The following is a 16,826-nucleotide window of genomic DNA, read 5'->3' as shown; positions in this document are numbered from 1 at the left end:
AAGAGAGAGAGAGGGAGAAAGAGAGAGAGAGAGAGCGAGCGAGCGTTGGGTCATAATTGTGGGCAGTCAGGTTTCCAACCAGCACTCTGATATGGGATGTCAATATCACAAGCAGTGGTTCAAACTGCCATGCCACATGCCTTTTCCAAGATGACAGATTCTTTTTTTTTTTTTTTTTTTATTTTTTTTTAAAGATTTATTTTTATTATTTTTTATTGGAAAGGCGGATATACAGAGAGGAGAGACAGAGAGGAAGATCTTCCATCCGATGATTCACTCCCCAAGTGAGCCGCAACGGGCCGATACTATGCCGATCCGAAGCCAGGAGCCTCTTCCGGGTCTCCCACGCGGGTGCAGGTTCCCAAAGCTTTGGGCCGTCCTCAACTGCTTTCCCAGGCCACAGGCAGGGAGCTGGAAGGGAAGCGGGGCTGCCGGGATTAGAACCGGCGCCCATATGGGATCCCGGGCGTGCAAGGCGAGGACTTAACCACTTGCGCCACCGCGCCGGGCCCGACAGATTCTTTAAAAAATAAACATTGCCTTTGAAACAAAGAATAACAGTGTTTAATATTAGAAGTTATATAAGATAGTTAACAGAGTGGTTCTCATCCTTGTCTACTTATAGAACACAAAACTAATCCCCAAAGGACAAATACATATGTCGTCTCTGATATAAGGCAACATTCATGCAAAATATGAATCAAATAGATATATAGGTAAACAAGTATGTATATATATTCTCATAGCTGAATTGCATAATAGAGATTAGCATATCAGGAAGTGAAATATGTGGCTGTATGCCTCTTTACTCCTGAATAAAAAGATGCCTTCCAATGAAACTGTTGAAAGTATCTTGCTAATTGATACTAGATTTAAATAGAAAAATATTAGATTTGTGACTGTCGCTGAAGGACTGTACTATTGTAATAATATGATGAAATGGTAGTGGGGGAGAGAAATGGGAAAGAAGGGGAAGTGGAAGTGGAATCCCTATATCTACAAAATGACATCATGGAAAATAAAATAAAATTAAAACAAAAAAATTAAAGCAAGAAAAATGATTACTTCAGGAAGTGGGATTATTGTGAGTCAAACCGCATGCCTCCCCAAGTCTGTAGAAACCTCAATCCCCAGGAGTCAGAAGGTGACTTTATTTAGGCGTGAGGAGTACAAACAGGTGATGAAGTTAAGATGAGGCCATTAGAATGGCCCTTAATCCAAGCTGAACTTGTTCATGTAAGAAATGGAATCGCCATTGGAGGAAACACCATCTAAGGACAAAGGCGACAATATCCTGCAAGCCAGCGCACGAGGCCTTAGGAGAAACTACATTCACTGGCATTTTGTTCCTGAGCTTCCAGTCTTAAAAATTGTAATGTAAGAAAATATATTTCTGATGTTGAATCTTGGTCTTTGACATTTAGTTATGGTAGCCCTAATGAATTAATACAGTCAGGTAAAGTCTAACTTGACAGGCCTGTCACTGTAGCCTAGCTGCCTCCCTTATGGGTGCCAGTGACCTTGCTTCCCATCCAGCTCTCTGCTTGCAGCCTGGGAAAGCAGTAGAGGACGGCCCAAAGCCTTGGGATCCTGCATTTGCATGGGAGATCCAGAAGCAGCTCCTGGGCCCTGGCTTGACTCTGGAGTAGCGGTCACTTGGGCAGTGAATCAGTGGGCAGGAGATTTTCCTCTCTCTATATATCTGACTTTGCAATAAAAATAAATAAATCATAAAACAAAACATTAACTTGACTAGCTTGACTAGATACTGCTTTGGAACTGAGGGAAAATCTTTCCTGCAGACCTGATGTCCTAGTGTGTAGAAAAAGAAGCAGTGAGAATAAGCAAAGTATATGCCTGGCAGGTTAAATGCTGTAGAGAGAAAAAAATCAGGCAGATTGTTACAAGGGAGGTTTTGTGGGTAATAAAGGCTTCCCTATGAAGGTGCTATTTTAGCAAACATTTGTAGGTGGTGGTGGAGAGAAGCATGAACACCATGAACACCCGTGAGTGGACAGAGCAAGTGCCAAGAGCCTTGCCCCTTGTTTAGAGTGAGATCATGTCTAAGAAGCCAGAGAGGGCTAGAGAGATTGTGTGTGTGTGTGTGTGTGTCTGTGTGTGTGTGTGTGTGTGTGTGTGTAGAAAAGAATAGAGGGAAGGACCGATATGGCATAGTGGATGAGGGAGGGAGAGAGAATAAGGCACATGTGTAGGGTGGGAGTGGGGATGGAAGAAGTCAATTTGAAAATGTTAATTTTATAATTTTAATTTACAGAGTATTCTGGAAAGAAAAAATTTGGAGTCGAGAAATAGACCAATTATTAGTGAGTAGAGAAGGAGGGGGGTTGAATAGGTAAAAGACACAGGATTATATATTTTTTTAAGTGGTGAAACCATCTGCATTCTAATACTGTGAGGATGAGTGCTCAACACTATACATTTGTCAAAACTCAGAATTTTACAGTGAGCCTCAGTACATGTAAGCTTTAAAGAAAAATATTCACTTGTTTATAGGAAAGAGGTTGGGAGAAAAGGAAGAAGAAAGAGAGGGAAAGAAAGAGAAAGACCTCTTATCTGCTGATTCATTCCTCAAATACCAACAACAGGTATTGAGTCAAGCAGAAGCCTGGAGCTAGGAACTAAAGGTTACATTCCATGGGCGACAGTGATGTAACCACTTGAGCCATGACATGTTGCCTCCCAGGGTGTGCATTAGCAGGAAGTTGGGTTGAGAATGAAATTGTGGCTCAGTTTAGGCACTTTCAAGCAGAGTCTTAACTGTGACTTCAAACACCCTGAAAAAAATTATTTTTAGGAGCATCATTTAGGATGTTGGAGGGATGCTAGGATCGAACATGACAAAGCAATGTTACAAATGTATGAAAAAAAATCTCCCTTAAGGGACTCATGGGAAAAATTGTTGATTATAAAATTTCCAATGGAGTAATGAGTTAGAAATTCTTTTTTTTAAAAAAGATTTTATTTTTATTATGTTTTTATTGGAAAGGCGGATATACAGAGAGGACAGACAGAGGAAGATCTTCCGTCCAATGATTCACTCCCCAAGTGAGCGCAACAGGCCGATACTATGCCGATCCGAAGCCAGGAGCCTCTTCCGGGTCTCCCACGCGGGTGCAGCGTCCCAAAGCTTTTGGCCGTCCTCGACTGCTCCCCCAGGCCACAGGCAGGGAGCTGGAAGGGAAGCGGGGCTGCCGGGATTAGAACCAGCACCCATATGGGATCCCGAGCGTGCAAGGTGAGGACCTTAACCACTTGCGCCACCGCACCAGGCCGGAGTTAGAAATTCTTAAATCACCATACATGAACTCTGGAATTGAGCAATTTAGCAAATGGAATGAGGAAAGTGGGAGGCAGCTTTATGGCTTTGAAGCAGCAGTTTACATGTAGACAAAGGGGGAAGGCAGGAATGAGCCTCATGGATTGGAGATGGAAGCATCGGTGTGCATTCATGCTTACACTGAGACCAGATGTTTACATATGAAAATATCTCTAGCTACATATCCATAGGAGCTAGCTACACACACACACACACACACACACACACACACACACACACACACACACACTGCTATGTTAGCTAAAATGGTCCAGAAGCAAGGACATATTTTTGTTAAGGGAACCAGTACTCCTTGGAGAAATAACTGATCATCAGGAATTATACCATATGAGCATGTTCTAAGGCATAATGTAGTTCTTGAAATATTCACAGTATTGGGGCATGTCAAAGGATGACAGGTACCAATGAAAATAACTGCTACTGGCCAAAGATGAAATAATTTGAGCAACAAAGTGTATCATGGAGCATTGAATTATAATGTAGACTATGAAATCGATATCTGTGAGCCTACATTGATATAAATAAATAAATAAATAAAAGAGTGACCTTTGTAGAACTGCAAAAATTTGTGTGTCTCCTCTGTCTTCCTGGAGGTGCATCAGAGTTCTGCAGTTTTTCAGTGTCAGCTGTGCACAGTAACTTCCTTCCAGAAAGTACAACATGGAAGTAGGGATAAAACCTGATAATACTTGAGTCATGTGGTCGTCAGTGTTCACAGTTAGTGGTACACACTCTTGATATGATATCATGAGGATGGCACTTACCTGTCTGTTCCTCCTAAGTAACACAATCTAACCATGAGGAAAATCAGTGGTAACTGAGGAGCACTGCACAGAATGCCTCATCAATACTCCTCAAAACTGTCAATGCCATCCAAGAAATTGCCACAGCTCACGAGCATGGCAGCTACAGAATGCAGCATCCTGAAGAAGATCCTGGAGAAGAAAAACAATATAAGGTAAAAACACATAAGATCTGAATAAAACGTGGGTTTTAGCTGAGAAAATGCTACTGTGGTTCGTCAATGGTCAAAACTAATGAAGGATGCAAGTGACAGGAAATACATGTTGTAATGCATGCTGGAGCTTCATTTCTGCAACCCTGAACCTCCTAAACAATAGATTTGTTTTAAAAGTACTCTAGCCTACATTCTCCTCATACAAATTAAACTGAAATTTCTGGGGATGTGAGCCAAACATTTGCACTTTTTAAAGATCCCAGATGCTATCAAATGTTAGCAAAATTTGGGGCTCTTTGGGGCAGAATTCCATGAACCATGGAGGTTGTTACATATTGGCACTCCTTACTTCAGGCACAATGTTCCAAACTAAATGAAAGTGTTAAGTGCTGTGTCTATTTTATACCTATGTGAAGTTGAATTTTTGATAATGAATGTGATAAAAATAAAGTACTGGAACAAGTTGCCCATTTAAACACCACTTGATGTTGCACTGTTAAATTTGGAGTCTCTAATTGATGAATACATCAAGCATATAATTACAAGCAATATTGTATCTTAAAATTTCTCTTGTAATTTTCCTGAAGTTGGAAAAAAAAAAAAGGCACTCACCTGCAAGCCTCTTGCTTTGTCTGATGGCTGCCCCTCACAGTAGGTCCGGTAATCAATGTGATCCCCTGGTTGTCCAGTGGTTTTGACTGACCTTATGAACTGCAAACACGTGGGTCGCCTTTCCCTTTGATTTTCAGTTGGTTTCCGGCAGGATACAGCAGGCAGATAGCAGGTTTTAGTTCTACCCTACACTCCCCATCGCAGTCTGGCAATGGCCATGTTTGTTCCAACTCCTGTCAGCCCCGGCTCTCCTGTGGCTCTGGCCACTGGGTTCTCTTTTCTCAGGAGTAATGTTTTTCTGTTGTTACTGGCCTCTGGGTAACTCACTGTCCTTTGCTGGATTTCAGTCTTTGACTTTAACGTATGTTTTTTTTTTTGTCTGGAATATTTGTACTTTAACCCTTTTGTTGAGTGTCAGAATTCTGATGTAACAGTGACTATACAGTTCCCAACTCTCTCTTCTTTGGGATGATGATACCCTGACACCCTGCTTAAGTAAAGAACATGTCCTACCTACCCTTTGGCCTTAACATGTCCTCTTCTTTGTGAAATGATGTTGACTGTAGAGAATAATATTTTTGCTCAATTCTGATTTGGCAAAAGGAAGAGCTGGCAACCATAAACTGCTTCCCCACACATTTTTGAAATTTCAGTTTTGAAACAGGATCTGGGAACCATCATGCTAAATGAAAATTCAGCTTTGAGGCATTAAGGGAATACGGCTGCAATTCATTTTACCACAAAAATCTTAAAATCTGGTGAAAGTCACCAGTGATGGTCACAGTAGACACATAAGTTGCTGGGCTTATTTGTTTGTATAACTGATGTCCCACTCATGTTTGACAGCGAACTAGTATGAGGGTGAAATAGAAGAAATTATGAAACTTAAAAGTAGTTATTTTGTGTGTCTGTTGGCACAGAAGGAGACTTGGAGCACACTATGTTTTGAGTCTCAGAAAATACAGACCAGGATGGCATTTCACTGCCAATTTGATGGTGGGGAACAGGCATGAAAAGCAAATGAGTGCACCTGGATGGTTAAGCAAACAGTTTTTCAATGAAAGTTGGTGTTTGGGTTTAGTGACTTGGATATTCCATCTTCACAGGTCTAGAAATGTTTGCATTTGCACAAACCCAAGTTTTCTTCTTATTATAAATAATTATAGAAGTTCATTTATAGATGACTCTGTCACTAAGCAACACATAGTGGACATTTGTGCTCATTGGTGCTTTAAACTGAATGTGTTTCATAACATCAAGTACATTGCACCCATAATTGAAACAAAAATTTTGAAGTATCTTATGCTTGAGCAGGGTACAGGAACTTAGCGTATATATCACGGTTCAGTCTTCTTGCCTTAGTTTTTTTTTTTCATGCTAGGGGTATATATCCTTTGTTTGAGTATTACATTGAATTTTGACGGTGTAGGAATTAGTATATGGTGGGTTTTTTTAGTTCTCATTTGTTTAAAAGCCTTTAAAATGATCTTATTCTCATTTCTATATTTTTAGCTGAAGACACAAAGCCATCTTTTAAAATTCATTATTTTTCTTTTTATACTTTTAAAGGGGGAATTTAAAAGAGCTGCAGAGTATACTTCCAAAGAGGATTTTTTTAAGAGTTATAATTCTAAGCAAGCTGGTGTCTATATAAACACAGAAGAAGAGTTAAAGTTTTCTTCCTCTTTAGATTGCTACTATGGAAATAAGCCAAGAGGAAGTTCGAGCACTGATGTATTCCTTCCTTTATTTGATGATGGGAACCAGTCTATGAAAACCTGGGAATAAGTAGCAGCATGCTTTCCAAGGAGCAACTGGTAAAAAGGAAAGTTAACCAATCTCTTCTGTCAAGCAGCAGAGATAACAGACAGGAAAGTGGCTAGTGGTTTTAGGGCTCCTAGTGGTCATTTGAATATATTCTCATATATGATTGCTGAAATCTTCCTGTTTCCTTGAAATAAAAATTACCAGTTTTGGTTGAGCTATTATGTTGGGTAGGACTCTATAGAGAGTGCACGTGAAAAAAATGTGGCTAGAATTGACTTCAGTGAGAAGAGATAAACAGAAAAATTCTGAGGTAGCTTACATGATCAAAGGAAGAGTTTATCAACCAAGCTTTAGCAGGGCAAGAACAGGGGCTCCAGGAAGGACTAGAACTTAGGCCCGACTCAGCGTTCCCTCACACGGTCTCTGCTTCTTCTCTGGAGAGGTATATTTTGAGATGTGCTTTTCTTGAGAGTTTGCTGTCATTTGCCATGTAACCTTGTTTGCTATTGGAACGTTTGTGTCCATTGCCAAAGAAGGAGATGCTATTGGAGACTATACAGCACATTGTGTTTTGAGTCTCAAAAATACAGGGCAGATGTAGTGAATTCAGGCTCAGAATATTGGGAGAGTTACCATACTTTAGGCTAGACAAGTCAAGAAGGAAGCAAAGAGAGCTTAGTCGCCATCTCGGTGGGAGAGGGCCTGGAACCCGGCAGTTGATTGCATTACTAGTCAACACAGATTAGACATTCGTGGCTATTGATGTTTACAAAATGTATTTAGTTGGAAGACATAATGAAGTACAAAGACAGAGAGACAGAGACATGTTCTATTCACTGGTTCAATCCACAAATACCTGGAATAACCTGGGCAAAGTTACACAGAAGTCGGGAGACAAGATCTCTACCCTTGACTCCCATAAGGATGGCAGGTGACCAAATACTTGGGCCATCAGCTGTTATCTTCCCAGGTGCAGTACTGGAGAGCTGCATCAGAAGTGGAGTAGCTAGGGTTTAAATCAGCACACCGGCTAATTTAGGATGAGGTGTCCCAAGCCACAGCTTAAGCGACTATGTCACAATGCCTGTTTCTTTAGAGGTGTCTCATATAGAAGAAATTTTATAATATCAAGTATAGCCAATTGATGATTACAGAGAATCTTTAAAGTACTCAATGATGTTCAAATCCAAGGCCTGAATTCTGCAAGGGAGGAGCAATGGGTTTGAGGGAGTTTGAAGGGTTGAGAGGATCAGAGTAGAGGAACTATTGTCCTCCATCCTGGGCAAGGCCAGGGGTGGAAGGAAGACTCGAGGGTTCTCTGCAACTTCTGGTAGCAGGGAGGTCTTTAACATGAACTGTGTGATGAAGGTAGTCATATTTGAAGAAGCTTTGTGCAAGTCCAACTTGACTCAGAAGGTGTAGAAGCAGCAAATAATCCTTAAGCATAGTGTATGCGGACACAGTGCTGGGTTGTGAAAAGCAACAACATGGTGTCTATAACCCAGAGTGGTGCATGAGAACACTTCGTGATGCACTTTAGAAAGATGTTGAGGAAAACCAAGGACATTCGGTAATCTTAAAGTGGACTGTGGCGTGAACCCATGTAGATCAACATTCCACAAACAGGATGAGGAATCAGATGCCATGTAAAATAGATGAGTGAGCATCAGAACTTCTGTGTCTCCGGCTCCTGTGTACTTTCTCCTTCTACTGTTCCCTATTTAGCAGTTAAATGGAAATCTGTTAAGTTAATATTAATTTATTAATTATTTAGTTTTTATCAGTTGGTAAAATAGGATCTTATTGAAGAAATTAAGTTCTGTTGCACCAAAAAAAAAATTAAAACAAAAAACATCTTAAGTTATTAGTTCTGAGCATTTGCTTATGTGGCCTATAGTTAGGACTATCTTCCATGGCAAAGCATGCTGTTTATCTGTGGCAGAGAACTTGGCTGCTAGTGACTGTAGCCCAACCATTTATGAAATCATCCCTTACTGCTCATCTTTTGATTGGTTCAAGGATTCTTGCTCATGCCAAATGAATGGTCAAGTCTCTTATAAAAATAGTGCAATGTACACTGTTTTGAATACTTTACACTATCTCGAGATTAATTGTAATCTCTAATACAATGTGTTATATAAATAGCTATTATGTTGTATTTTTTAGGGAATCATGACAAGAAAAAAATCTGTACTGATTCAGTGTAGAAACGGGTGTTTGAATATTTGCAATAAGCATTTGAATATTTTCAATTGGCCTCCTTGAACTTGTGGATGAGAAACCAGGAGGCAGAGTGTATTTACCATTTGAGAGGAAACATGTGTTCACTCCTCTGCCTCTCACATCTGGCAGCCCCATCCCAGCTCACATTGAAAGACTGCAGGACTCACTTTGCCCATATCTTCCAGCTACAGTCAAGAGTGTGATGTATCAGCGGAGGTCCAGAAAGCTACAGCCATATTCTTGGTGGCTTCTGACACCAGGATGCCCTAAAGGCAGTCCCAATTGAGCCTTGCTTTTGGAGTCAATCAAAGAGCAGTTATACAAATGGGAAACACTTTAATTAGAGGGTGGGGAGTAGGAAAACTGCTGGTAAAACCAATTTAAATATAGTTCTCTTTCTAATACCACCTTCCTAATAAAAGGCTTCTTTAATACCGCATTGATATGATCAAACTAAGAAATTAACATAATGTACAAAATATTTTATCTTTCTTGATTCATTCATTTAGAACTTGAACTTAGCCAGTGGAAAAGAGTAACACTTGACCTTTAAATTGTAAATTCATACACTGTGCAAGAGCTTGACTATGAAAGTTGGCTTATAGGTCATTGAATAGGCCTGGTGGTTTTGCTTCAAAATCCCATTATACACCTGCAGGGAACAAAGTGCTTTGTGCAATGTGAAAATTGGTTTGCAGTATGGGTGTACACTTCATCAGAAGAATCAGAAATATTGGCCACTTTCCTTTAAGCTCCATAAGGAATTAAAGCTAAAATGTATTACAACAAAAACATCATTTAGTTGTATAATTCTAAAGTCATTTTTATTCCAGTCAGCTGTTTATTTGTAGCATGCTTTACAGCCAGTCTTTTAGCAGTGATTTCCCAAGATTTATTCTCTTAAAATTAGTTTTTAATTATATTGCTTAGGTTCAAAGAAATAATAATTTGACTTAAGTATGAAATTAGGAGAACTTTATGTACCTTTCCCCAGTTTGATGCCTACTTCTGATAAATAGACAAAATGATAAGAAATTTAAAGATGTGGTATAAGGCATTAAATCATAAACAAAAAATTCTTAGGGGTAAGTCAACTTCAAATTCATGTTCTGGTATCAATTTAACCACAATCTTGAAAATAATTTAGTTTTAGTAAGATGTAAGAAAGCAATCCAGATGACTTGCCTTTGAATTCTAACAGTGTTGTGACCACAATGTACTCAACTGCTATCTCACTGCTGTGACGTAGGTTTTTTGGCAGTCAAGATAATATTTTTCCATATTCAAGTCAGCAGCATTCCAAAGGGTCACTAAAGGTGTGCCAACAGGCCTGAGCATGTTCATAAGTCCTGGAGTAGGCCATGCATGGCCTCATGCATGGTTGTAGTTTGCAATATATTCCTAAGAACACACAGCTCTTATGTGGATATTGTCAAATTATTGCATTTTTCTTGATTATGAAAATAACATTTGATCACTGTGGGTAACTTGAAAAGGTACAATGAGTTTGTCTATTATTCTACAATCCACTGCTACCCACTGACATTGCACTGTTTTCAGGCAGTTCTCTGTCATTTCCTTCCACTGTATATACACATGACTTACTTATTTCAAAGTCAGGGAACGATACAGAGAGGGGTGAAACAGGCAGAGAGGGAAGGAGAAAGAGAGAGAGAGAGATTGATTCTGATTCTAATCACTGATTCTCTCTCTGAGTAGCTGCAGCATCCAGGTTTGGGTTAGGCTAAAGTATGGCGCCAAAGCACTCTATCCCCGTCTCCCTCAGGTGTGGTGTGGCAGGCCCTTCTTCATTACTTTCTCAGGCAAATTAGCAGAAAGCTGGATCAGAAGGAGAGTAGCTAAGTTTTGAATGGGCACTCTGATAAAAGATACTAGTGTCACGAGTGGTGGCTGAAAACGCTGTGCCATTACACCAGTACCTGCATATATATGTGTGTGTCTGCAGAACAGGATATAACATATACTCTATTCTAATACTAACAATATAATTATTATAATAAAATAAAAATATACAAAATCCTTTGAGATTATGGACATATTTAATTCCTATGATGTACTCTATGGGAATTTACAGTTCCATATGCATTCTTGACTAAAGATCTAGAAAATCTGGAACTTTTCAGTGTTTCATCTTGCAAAGAGGTTAACCATAAGTTAAGTAGATACTGATAACTGGTTCAGTGCCTATTAAAGGAAAACAAATGGTCAAAATGTAAGAACATAAAAAGTTCCAGGTATGGGTGAAGACTAAATAGAAAAATAATAAATAAACACAGTGGACTACAAGGCAACAAATACTTTTCTACAGAACAGTTACTTTTCATGACAATTCGAAGAAGTGATTACTGTCTCTATTTTATAAAAAGAAAAGAGGAGGGAAACAGAGACTGCAAGGAGTAAGGAATTTCTCCAAAATCTCACAGAAAATATGCATACAAACTCAGGCAAACAGCACCCAGCACTCGCATGCTTGACATTTCTGCTTCTGATGTGTGAAAAACAACTTCAATATGTTTTTTGTAATTGAAATTTGTAATTGTTTTATGTGCAATTATGTTCATATCTGTAAATATCTGTGTGCACTTATAACTTTTATATGCATTTATACTCCTAGTTCCATACATGTATAGATGCTTTAAATGCTTGATAATTATGCATATAAATAGTAATAATTATTTTATTTTATAAAACTTTCCAGAAACATGTGTAGTACCACAGACAGGATGAGGCATTGCTTTAACTAAACATATAATCAGTGAGACTGGTATTGTGGTGTAGTGGGTAAAACTGCTCTCTGAGATGCAAAAATCCCACATGATCACCATCTTGAGTCCCATCTACTCCATTTCTGGTCCAAGTCCTTGCTAATGTGCCTAGGAAAGCAGCAGAACATGGCCCAAATTTTTGGGCCCTTGCACCATGTGGGAGTCCCATAATTTTGGGTTTCTGGCTTTGGCCTGACAGATCCTGAGCCATTATAGCCATTTGGGGAGTAAACCTATTGATGGAAGATCATCTCTCTCTCTCTCACACACACATACACACACTCTCTCTCTCTCTCTCTCCCTCTCTGTTTGAAATTGTGACATTCAAATAAATAAATAATCTTAAAACAAGACTATTGTCAGTTCAACAATCCTTTCCGAATGTTCATTGCATTTGCATATACGTGCTTTTGAGGTCCACTTTCCCTTTAGGAAGAGGATTCTAATCTTATTTTGGAGTGCCACTTCATTCCCAGCTTTAGTTCTTTTGTTGCAGTGAGACTAACCTTCCTTTCACACCATATTCCAGAAGTAGTAAAGTGACTCATATCTGGACAGTCATCACATTCCAACTCACTGGTCACATGGTTGGTTCACGGATGGGGCACCATTGTAAGTCAACGAATGAGATGCAGACTGGTAGCTATAAACTTACAGATTGATCATTTAAAATGTTAGGGTCAAGGAAAAAATTCAGAGAGGAGAGGTAAGCTAGGAGAGAAAGGATTCATTTCTATGAATGTTTTTCAAGAGTTTGGAGAAGTAATGCACAAAACTAAACTTAATATTTGAGTAATGTTTATGTTTTTTAAACCAATAGCCAAATTTGTGTTTTTAAACTAATAAAGTAATAGTTATTAGGTTTTTTTTTTTAAAAAAACTAATAGCCAAATGCTTGGATAAAATATTTCATTCACTTATAAGTAATTCTAAATTCAGATATGATTGATTGCTTCCTGCAGGACCTGATTCTGTGTAAATAGGCATCTTATTGATTTTTTTTTTCAAAAGAAACAAGATAGGTGATCTCATTAATTTCTTTTTCACATCAAAGGTTTACTTTTAGGCATTTTTTCACCATTCAAGAAAATACTCAATGAGTCAGAGTGTCAGTCTGTTTCGCTCTAGTAAATCCCGTGTTCTTATTATAGAGATGTTTTTCAGTGTGGTAGTAATTGTCTGGCTGATTGGTGGGGATTTATTTTTATTCATGTATTCATTCCCAACTGTTTGTCAGGCATCAGACACACATCAAGCAATTGTCAGAGGAAATGAGATTCAAAGGTGGCCCCCAACCTAGAACGCAAACCAGGGCTGTAAGAAGCTTCTGACTCAGCGCTTGGTGTATAACAAGTGTTCCACGAGTGACCGCATTATCAGAACACCACACCTATGAATGTAGGATTTTTTTCTGGAACTATGGTTGTTCGTGCCAGCCCATGCTTGATCATCAATAGTACCTATGATTTTCACGAGAGTCAAGGGCTGGGGCATTTGTGCCTCTGTCCCACTGGGCAGCTACTGCTTATGCCCAAGTAAGGATATTTAATAACATCATTAATTATACTTGGTGCTAGTGCAATATTGAATAGCAGTGCTGGAAGAACAATCCGATACCACAGTGAACAATGATGCTCGTCTGTATTAATTTATTAACTGGGGTTGGTTAAATACTGCCTGCCTGTCCTCTTTCCCCACCAAATGTCTGTCTCCCTGAAGCCTGTGGAGGTGACCTTGTTTGGAGAAGGGGGTTTTGCAGATGTCATTGAATTAGGAATCTTGAGATGTGACTGTGCTGGATTCCCTGGAGGTCCTAAACCCAACGGCAGGAGTTTTTAGAATAAGCCAAAGGGAAAAGAGTACACACACATAGGAGAAAGCCTCTGAATGACGGAGGCAGAGATGGGCATCATGCAGACTCCAGCCCAGGACTCCCCGGGAGAAGCAAGGCAGGGTCTTCTCCTAGAGACATGGGAGGGACAACAGACTCGGGGCTACCGTGATGTTGGAGGTCTGGCCTGTACAGAGGGAGGTAGTAAAACTCTGTTGTCTTGAAAACCATGTTTGTGGGAACTTGTAGAACCCCTAGATAAATGTGGATAAATTGAGTATTCTTTCTGTAGTGTTTTGTTTCGTAATAATCAGGGGAAGCCAGTATGTCTATCACAACTCTCATCTTTATCCCATAGAGATATGTGTCTGGTTTTTTTTTTTTTAGGTTTGTTGAAAACCCAAAGGGTTACATTCCTGGCTACTTGTTTGCTTCACTCTAAGATGCCAATGGAAGCCTTTTTCTTTTCTTCTTCTTCTTCTTCTTCTTTTTTTTTTTTTTTTTTTGAAAGACAAATATACACAGACAAGGAGACACAAAGAGAAAGATCTTCCTTCCTGGTTCACTTCCCAAGTGGCCACAAAGGCTGGAGCTGCGCTGATCTGAAGCCAGGAGCCAGGAATTTCTTCCAGATCTCTCACTCGAGTTGCAGGGTCCCAAGGCTTTGGGCCATCCTCCACTGCTTTCCCAGGCCACAAGCAGGGAGCCGGATGGGAAGTAGAACAGCTGGGATTAGAACTGGCACCCACATGGTATCCTTGCACGTTTAAGGTGAGGATTTTAGCCACTAGGTTACTGTGCCAAGGCCTTAAAGTTTGTTTAGTGTGCAAGTAGGACACATTTTTTAAAAGTGGCTTTGAGAAATGGTTTAGAGACCCAAATATTCTTTAGAAGGTGTCACTGGTCCTTGAAGTTTATTCCTAGCTTCAGGAAGTCTCATCTGGTTCTCCCAGGGGCTCAGCTTCCTATCTGTAACAGTGAGGGCCCAGGCATCTAGGAGGACTTGTTTCTGAGTCTACTCTGGCCACTTAACTTGCTCTGTGTGGCTGTTTGCTTTTTCTATGAAACCAGTGTTCGGACGCCTTGAAAAAATAACCATCTATCAGATCTGGAATATGACCACTTCCCTTTATTCTTTCACCCTTGCCATGTGAAATTCCCATGTATCACCCAGTATGGCAGGTATTTGTATGAGTTCCTGCTTATGTGTCAGTTCTCTGACCCCTAACTCAAGGTCAACGGACACAGGAACTGCACCTAACATATTGTCTAGTACAAAGTGATCCTCAACTGAAACGCATGAAATAAACAGAGTGAATATTTTGAGTGGAGAGTAAGAACATGTGTTTTTTAATCTTAGGCTTGGTCAAATTAGACAGTCAAGGACAGATTTTTACATACGTGTTTTTTTCTTTTTAACTTGTTATGTGGAAGAGCACTACATTTCTGGAGTGCAAGATGAGTGGTCACTCAGTGCAGTCCCTTATGGTCACTTAGTGCAGTCTCTTATCCCCACCCTCTCCCCATATCCACAAATACCCTCTTTGACCCTCCTGACATGCTCAAGACGCTGGCTTGGTGTGTCCCGGTAACAGGAAACTTAGTACTTCTCCAGTTCTAATTTTTTCCATTTAGCTCCTGGTTCAGGTTCCCATTCCTCCCAATCTTTCCTATCTTTATTGCAGCCTTTTCTACAGCTGCTGCAACAGAGGTCTGCAAGTCCGCGGGTGGGAAGGCCAGGGGAACACCCCCAGGACAAGCTCAAGTCTCAGGGAGGCCAGCTCAGGGTGGGCGGCTAGAGCTGAGCGCTGGGAACTCGCCGCCTTCCTGAGGGCCCCTCACCCGCGGCCTCGTGCAGCACCCGCCCCACCGCCGCTGTCGTCCCGGGTCACCTGCGCGGCCACCCCCGCCGTCCAGGGTAGGCGGTCCCCGCCCCGGGGCCGCTGCGGAGGGCGTGGGGCCCGCGGTCAGCAGTAACGCGGGTCCCGCCTCCTCCCCACCGCAGCCACCCCTGCTCAGCCCCTCCTCTCTGCTGGTGTCTTGCGCTCTCTTGAGAGCTTCCCAGCACTGTCGACGAGGAGTTTGGAGCGGTCCAGCTGCACAGCTCGCGGCAGGCCAAGCGCGAGGGAGCCAGCAAAGGAGCAGCGCAGGTGCCAGCTAGCCGGGGCAAGCGCCATCTCCGCTTTCCACTGGGGTTGTACTCCGGGATCCAGTGGGGTAGGCTTTCCTCATCTGTGCTCCTTACCTCTACCTCTTCTCCTTAGGGGCAACTCGGGAGCAGAGTGCTGTGATGCGTACAGCTGGCGGAGAACCCGCGGGCCAGGTGGGGGGACCACCAGCATCCTAGCGAAATCGCCAGGGTAGAGAAGCCCGGCCCTGCCGGCGGTCGTGTGGGGTGGGCGCGGGATGACGCTTGGGATGAGCTAGGAGATGGGGCGCCCTATGCGCGCACCTGCCGGGAGACGGTGGAAAGAAAGTCCTAACCTGACAACTTCTTTTCCAGATCTCCTGCCAACTCTGGAAGTGAAGGGTCTGACGTGAGCCAGTAAGTCGTGGGGAACCCCAAGGGAGGATGTGTTGGTCTGAATGGCAAAAGAAAAATATAATTGTACGGTAGGGATTGTGTAGACTCCAGCTTCCGTTTCCCACTCATTCTCCCTTCCTGCGAGCCATTGCGAAACTAGAAACACCCCTATAACACAAACAAACTCTGCCTCCTCCCACTCCAGTCACCACAACAGCGCTTATGTGTATCTTTGGGAGACAGAAAGAGCCCCAGAGCAGAAGCCGTTTTCGAAACTCCACGTATGATGATGCGGTCTGCGAAAACTGGTTACTGTGGCTGTGGCTCTGAAAGTTGTGAGATGGCCTTCCTATGCCCCAGAGAGTGGTACCTTCTGAGGACTGCCTGCAGCGGCCTCCTCTGCTAAAACCTAATGGAACAGGTACTCTGAGAGCTTAGGAGTTGAAATCAGAATATCTGAATTTTGGTTCCATATCTCGTTTATCCGCTGTGATACTCTTATCAGCTTATCCTGTGGGCCTCAGTTTCCTCACGTTTTAAATTAGAGGGTTGGGCTAAGATAATCTCTGAGGGCCTTTTAATATTGTCCAAGGTATGTCTCATGCCAAAAATATGTAATTCTTTAATTCTTTTGCCTATTATATTGTTAGCGTCATAGTTTGATGAAATCAAGGGAAAAAAAGCATAGCTATATTGATCTTGGCACTGACTTATACCGTCAGGATTTGTTGTAGAGGAAAGCATTTATAAAACTCAGGAACACGTGT

The sequence above is a fragment of the Ochotona curzoniae genome, unplaced genomic scaffold (assembly GCF_017591425.1).
Source record: "Ochotona curzoniae isolate NIBS_2020 unplaced genomic scaffold, NIBS_Ocur_1.0 contig_291, whole genome shotgun sequence".
NCBI classification, from domain to species: domain Eukaryota; kingdom Metazoa; phylum Chordata; class Mammalia; order Lagomorpha; family Ochotonidae; genus Ochotona; species Ochotona curzoniae.
This window is presented reverse-complemented; position numbering follows the sequence as displayed.